The following is a 6547-nucleotide window of genomic DNA, read 5'->3' on the forward strand; positions in this document are numbered from 1 at the left end:
GAAAACTAATGGAAAAATGGAATAAAATCTATAGAAATGTCCTTAACAGGTAAATATTTCTAGAATGTATCTATTCCATCTGGTGCTGTAAGTATTCTAAACTATGCTAATATAACTGATTTAAATCACAGCTTTCTTCTGTAAATGGTGGTGCCTTTAAAGTGTTATCTTGAAGGGGAAGTGAGTGATTTGCTCATGTCTCTGTACTGAACTAACACTGTTAACACCCAGTCCAGTTCCACCTTAAACAAGTCTGAGAAATACAGACATATTCCACACTTATTATTTGTCAAGACTAGGGTAAAATAAATAAAATTGGAACACATATCCTCTTATGACTGATGAACTGAAAACAATCCATCTCTCACTGTTTCCTAAATAGCACAGTCACAAAGAGCTCTACCATACCAAGCACTCTGCAAGTCCCACTCTCAAAGGAAGACTCACAGGTGACTGAGAAGATAAACTCGCTATTGTTTCCATTATCCTTCAGTTCATCTGGCACCTTTGAAGAAATAGATTTAGATAAGACTCACAAGTCTCAAGGCCCCTTCTTTATGAAAGAATTAGCTAAGCCTCTATACTCAGAAGCATCAGACTTTTAAGAATGCTTAAGTAAAAATGTATCAAAATTATTCCCATGACAGCTACCAGGAAATAGCTACTCACTCCATGTTAGATACTGCAGTTAAGTACCTCACATAGTTTCACTGATTTCTAAGAACACTGCGAAGCATGTTACTAACCCTTACAGAGTAGGAAACTGAAGCTCTGAGAGGCTATGCTACTAGTCAATGGAAATGTGGGGATGTGAACTCTACCTAGCTCTAAAGGGTGTACGTTTTTTTTTAAATTTCTAATTTTTTTCCAATTTCACAATGGAGGGAGAGTTGTCACTACAATTTTAATAACTTCACCAGTTGGGTGGGGTGGCTCACATCCGTAATTCAAACACTGTGGGAGACTGAGGTGGGAGGATGGCTTGGGTCCCCAGGAGAAAACTGGGAAACAGTGAGATTCCGACTCTAAAAAAATAATAATTTCACCAAAACGGGGGGGGGGGGGGGCAGATTTCTAAATCGGAATCTCTTGTTGAAATCCTTAGAGCACTAGTTAAGCCCTACTTCTTTTCAAAAAACAACTGACAGATTTTTAAAAAGGTTAGAAATCATTTTAAAGTAAATTTCATCACAAATCTGCAAGTGAATTGTCATTTTGAACAAGTGCCCAGAGTTAGTGGCTCTCTCCTGTGCACACTAGCTACCACTAGGCAGTAAAAATAATTTACCCAATTCAAACACACACTGTGCCTGCGCTATGTTAAGACTACTGGCAAAGAGGGTACAAAGCTAAGTAAGGTCTATCACAGCACTCAAGGAGTTAAGGACTAGAGGAGGAGTCCATTTATAGTACAGTATGTGTGCAGTTACCATTTAGTCAAGGCAAACGAAGTGTGAGAAATCCTAAAACAATAGTACCTACAGGGTAACATGCCATCACGGCCCAGAGAAGGAAAGCAACTGGTGCACTCATAACGTTATGTTGTCAGCAGTACTTGCTTACATTGTGTCCCTCCCTGACAATCCCTTCCAACCTGTCAACCAACCTCCTTCCCCACAATCACACACACACAACCACACAACCAGGAAGGGAAGCCATCGAGCGAGTATTGTGAATCCTAAAAGTGGCTCTGTAGTTTAAAAGTGCAACGCCTGTGCCTGAAGAAAATTTGTCTTTAGCTTCATCAGGTGAAGAAAATTGGTTTTATAATACAAGGCCCACCGAACCAGAAAAGCCCAGGAATGCTTCTCCAAATGACCCATTTAGCGTGAGAAATCACTCGGAGCAAACTGACACACAGTATTTCTCAAATTTTTCTTTTTCACTTAGCAGAAGGTAAAGGAATACAACTGAAGTTAACAGTAAATGACACTCTGGCCATTTTGTTCCACTATGAATGACAGACATTTAAGCTAGTTCCATCTGGGGAACTGAAACAGAATCATGTTCATATCATAAGTCACATAAACCAAATACAGTGGAATACGTGCACCCGAACTTGGCAAAACTTGTACTTAATGCAGTCTGCAAATCCCCAAGAGTCCACGACGGAATACAAGAACAGTCACAATGATTTATCTCAACTGATCTTAGCTCCTTCACAAACTTGCCAATAATGAACCTTTCAAGAACTTCACCGTTTGTCCTCATCTGAGCAATCCAATGGTTTAGAAAAACTGAAGAAACTGCTTCTTCGAAAAATAAAACAATTGTTGCGGGGGAGTACTAACAACAACAGCAACAAAAGGCACACTGGTTTTTACTGAACTGAAGCAATAAACTCTCCAAATAACTTCATTAAGCAGTGTTATAGCAAAGAAAGAACACCAAAATACCGCTCAATCCAACTTTCATTGTGAATTCCGGGATCTAGAAAATTAAATGTGACGGTATCACTCTGCTATAAAAACTATTTCCAAAACAAAACAAACCTATCTAACCCCTTTCTTGATTTTTTTTTTTTTTTTAGATAAAGTTTTAGGGTTTTTCCTTTTTTCAACTTCACATACTTATTGGCTTTGCAAAAAAAAAAGAAAAAAATGGCAGTGAGCCATATTTACCAAAAAAAAAAAAGTTTTGTTTGGTCTCAAAGCATAGCTGCAAGCTGAGCCGGCTGCACGGGTCCCAGAGTGCGTGGGGACCTCACGGGTCTCCTGGGCCGCTCGCCTCCGAGAGGCGCGGGTCAGCCAGGCCGCGCCCCCGAGAAGCCGCGGAGAGGCCCCAACAGGCAGGCGCGGCCCGACGTGTTTACCGTCCGCGTCGGCCCCGGGGAGCCGCTCCCTCGCGCCCGCAGCACTTGTTCGCGGCGCGGACTCCACACCACGACCGCCCGCCTCAGGGGAGGAGTGAGCCCGCCCCGGCGGCGCCGACTCGGGGACCCGGGGCAGGGATTCGGGGCCTCGCTGGGGGCGGAGCGCCTGAGGGAGCATCCGCGGCCAGGCGCGCCCCCCACCCGGAAAGCGGCGACCGCCCCCAAGTTGGGCTGCGGAGTGGGAGTCGCGCCGAGCCCCAAGCAGACAATGCGGGAGAAGGGTGATCCGAAGGGAGGAGGGGTCCGCAGAGCTGAGGTCCCGGCGCGGCCCGGCGACCCGTCCGTCCCACCCGCCCCCGAAACCCCCGCAGCCCCCGCCCCTCCTCCGGGGCCCGCCCCACCGAGCAACCGCAGGGGACTGGCCACACTCCGCACCCCGACCCCTCCTCAAAGCACAAAACTTCCCCCAACTCCGCCAACTAAGTTGCGCTCTCACCGTGCGGCTCCCGGGGCTCCCCCGCGGGCCGAGCCGAGACAGCTCCTCACCTTCGCCGCAGAGAAAGACAATAGGCGGCCGCTCCCCCAGCGGCGGCTAAAGCGGCGGCAACCGAGGCAAGCAATGAACACGGCAGTCTCGGCGGAGCACAGGCGCTTCACCGCGGCTGCTCGGGCTCCGCGCTGGCCCTGCACACAGCCCCAGCCCACCCGCGCATGCGCCGAAAGTCGCTCGGGGGTGGGCGGGGCACGCGGGCGGGCGGTAATGCCTGCGAGTCCTCCCGTGAGTACACGCGGAGCAAGAACTGCGAGCTGGGATTGCACGGCAGAGCTGCCCATCCCACTCCACGAGACCAATAGTAAAGCTCCTGGGCGGGGCAGTCAGGTTGCTAAGGGAGGCTGAGGTTGACCACCGCTGCTGCTCGGCGGCAAAGTGATCAGAGTAGGGTGGCTGGCAGAGGCTGCTCTGGGAAATGCCTACCCACGGTCTCCTCTCCACCCTGTCTCCAGAAACCGCCCTTCCTCTGTGTGCCGGTGGTTACCTGAGCTGCAGCACTTAGCCACACATCGTGAAATGATTTACTCCTCTATTTCCCCCACTTCAACTCAGGAAGTGGGGTTTAGTCTTCTGTGTGCACAGCCTAGGACAGTCTAAGGTATTAGGTATTAAATATAGGTATTAAACAAGTGTTGGATGGATGCAAGGCGCTATGGCGGAATCACAATTGTGACAGTGCATTCCGTGAACTTTTGGCTACTCGATCACCGCAAAGTCATTCCGTGTTCGAGCTGCAAATGACCTCAGAAATCATCTGGTTGCTTTGAGAAACAAAGTGTGGTCCGGGTACCAACGGTGCCGGTAACCACCGACCCACAGAGGAAGGGCGGTTTCTGGAGACAGGGCGGAGAATATATTAGTACACGAAGAAACTTCTTTTTTCAAATAGTTAAGTGTTTCTAGTGCGCATTAGGAGGGAAATGCCTATCAAGTCAAACCATTGTTTCATTAATGTTATTTCTTAGGTCAAATAAAAAGTGGCGAAAAACGAATGCACTTCAAGAAAAGTGTTAAGTAAAAAATTGAGACACTTTATGCAGTTCAAGAACGTGTAAAACTAGTTGACAGTGATTGAAGTAAGAACAGTGGTTAGGCAGGAAGAGAAGGTTATTGGCTGGGAAGGAGGAGGAGGGAACCCTCTGGGGTGGTGGTTCTGTATTTTGACCTGGGTAATGGATAACAAAAGTATATACATGAATAAAAAATACATCCAGTGCACTTACGATTAGGGCACTTTACACATTTTAAATATGTATTTTTAATGTCAATTTTTAAAAATCTGGTACAGGATATACCCTCACCCCCGCCCCTCCCAAAAAAAGCAAAGATGCAAATGACTGCCATTTGGGAAACACTGATCCAGGCCAGCTCACTAGCAGTGACCACAGGCCGGCTCACTAGCAGTGACCAAACACCTGAGAAAGGGTATTGTGAATTCCTCATGTGTGTACCAGGAACTTCCAATGTTGAATAGCTCCAAATCTCAGAAATGCTCTTAATGTTGAGCTCTGGTGCTCACATATACTTTCTTGTTTTGTCTTTTTTCTTTCTTTCTTTCTTTCTTTCTTTTTTTTTTTTTTTTTTTTTTTTTGAGGCAGAGTTTCTCTCTTGTTGCCCAGGCTGGAGTGCAATGGTGTGATCTCAGCTCACTGTAACCTCCACTTCCAGGGTTCAAACGATTCTCCTGCCTCAGCCTCCCAAGTAACTGGGATTACAGGCATCCACCACCACACCTGGTTAATTTTTTTTATTTTTAGTAGAGATGGTGTTTCACCATGTTGGCCAGGCTGGTCTCAAACTCCTCTATTTCCCCTACTTCAACTCAGGAAGTGGGGTTTAGTCCTCAGGTGATCCACCCACCTTGGCCTCCCAAAGTGCTGGGATTACAGGTATGAGCCACCATGCCCGGCCCTATTTTCTTAATTAAACCTCACCGAATGGCTTTAAAAAAAAAAAAAAGGTCAAACATGCCCAGTTGTTGATGTGAAAATATTTCCGTATCACTTCATCGTGCTGCTCACCCTCTTCCACTGTTCTCTAATCTGTCCTTGTTGATATTTAAAAGTTGGCACAAGGCCTGGCACGGTGGCTCACACCTGTAATCCCAGCACTTTGTGAGGCTGAGGAGGGCAGATCACTTGAGCCCAGGAGTTCGAGACCAGCCTGGGCATCAATTGAAACCCCATCTGTACCTAAAAATACAAAAATTAGCCAAGCATGGTAGCCCAGATCTCAGCTACTTGGGAGGCCGAGGTGGAAGGATTGCTTGAGCCCGGGAGGCAGAGGTTGCAGTGAGCCAAATCATGCCACTGTACTCCAGCCTGGGTGACAGAGCCAGACCCTATCTCAAAAAAAAAAAAAAAAAAAAAAAAAGCTGGCACAGAGAGAGAAGACACCTGGATCCTAGACCTGACTAACGGCCTCAAAGGAGCCTGTCAGGAGCTGGTCACTTCTCAAAGAACCTCAGTCTTCTGTGAAGCAAGAGTGCTAACCAAGAAAATCACTTGAACCCTAACATTTGATAACCCAGTGACCTTCCTGCTTAGAACCTGGCTTGTTTGTTTCAAAGGCAGCAGTAAATGTTACCATGTCATCTTTCTACGGACACTGACAACACCATTCCCTGCTCCCTGCCTCAGCAGGATTTACACCTTTCCAGTGGGCTGCAGGAAAAATTAAGAGTCTAGCACTTCTCGAATGTACTGTGCTTACAAATCACCTGGGAGAGTTTGTTAAATATGGATTCTGATTCAGTGAGTTTGGGGTGGGATCCGGGATTCTGCATTTCTAAAAAGCTCCCAGGTGCTACTGATGTAGCTATTCTGAAACCCGACTCTTTTTTTTTTTCTTTTTTTTTTTTTGAGACAGAGTCTCACTGTATTGTCCAGGCTGGAGTGCAGTGGCATGATCTCGGCTCACTGAAACCTCCACCTCTCCTGTTCAAGCGATTCTCCTGCCTCAGGCCCTCAAGTAGCTAGGATTACAGGTTTGCATCACCACACCCAGCTAGTTTTTGTATTTTCAGTAGAGACAGGGTTTCACCACATTGGCCAGGCTGGTCTTGAACTCCTGACCTCAGGAAATCTGCCCACCTCGGCCTCCCAAAGTGCTGGGATTACAGGCATGAGCCACCATGCCCAGTCTGAAACCCAACTTTGAAGGCAAGAGTCTACCCTAAATTC

The 6547-nt window shown here is 47.0% G+C and overlaps 1 protein-coding gene across 12 annotated transcripts in view; it reads right to left on the bottom strand.

Annotated features, from left to right (window-relative positions):
* LOC105488365 (A-kinase anchoring protein 13) overlaps window positions 1-3506 on the bottom strand; it is a 356595-nt gene extending 353089 nt beyond the window's left edge. For 11 of the 12 annotated variants that reach the window (XM_071100751.1, XM_011752360.3, XM_071100747.1 and 8 more), the window contains exon 1: window positions 3309-3506. The gene's annotated coding sequence lies outside the window, so the exon portion shown is untranslated. The remainder of the gene's footprint in view (window positions 1-3308) is intronic. The other variant, XM_011752355.3, reaches the window with a different exon arrangement.
* Between the last annotated feature and the right edge of the window lie 3041 nt (window positions 3507-6547).

The sequence above is a fragment of the Macaca nemestrina genome, chromosome 7 (genome assembly GCF_043159975.1).
Source record: "Macaca nemestrina isolate mMacNem1 chromosome 7, mMacNem.hap1, whole genome shotgun sequence".
NCBI lineage: Eukaryota > Metazoa > Chordata > Mammalia > Primates > Cercopithecidae > Macaca > Macaca nemestrina.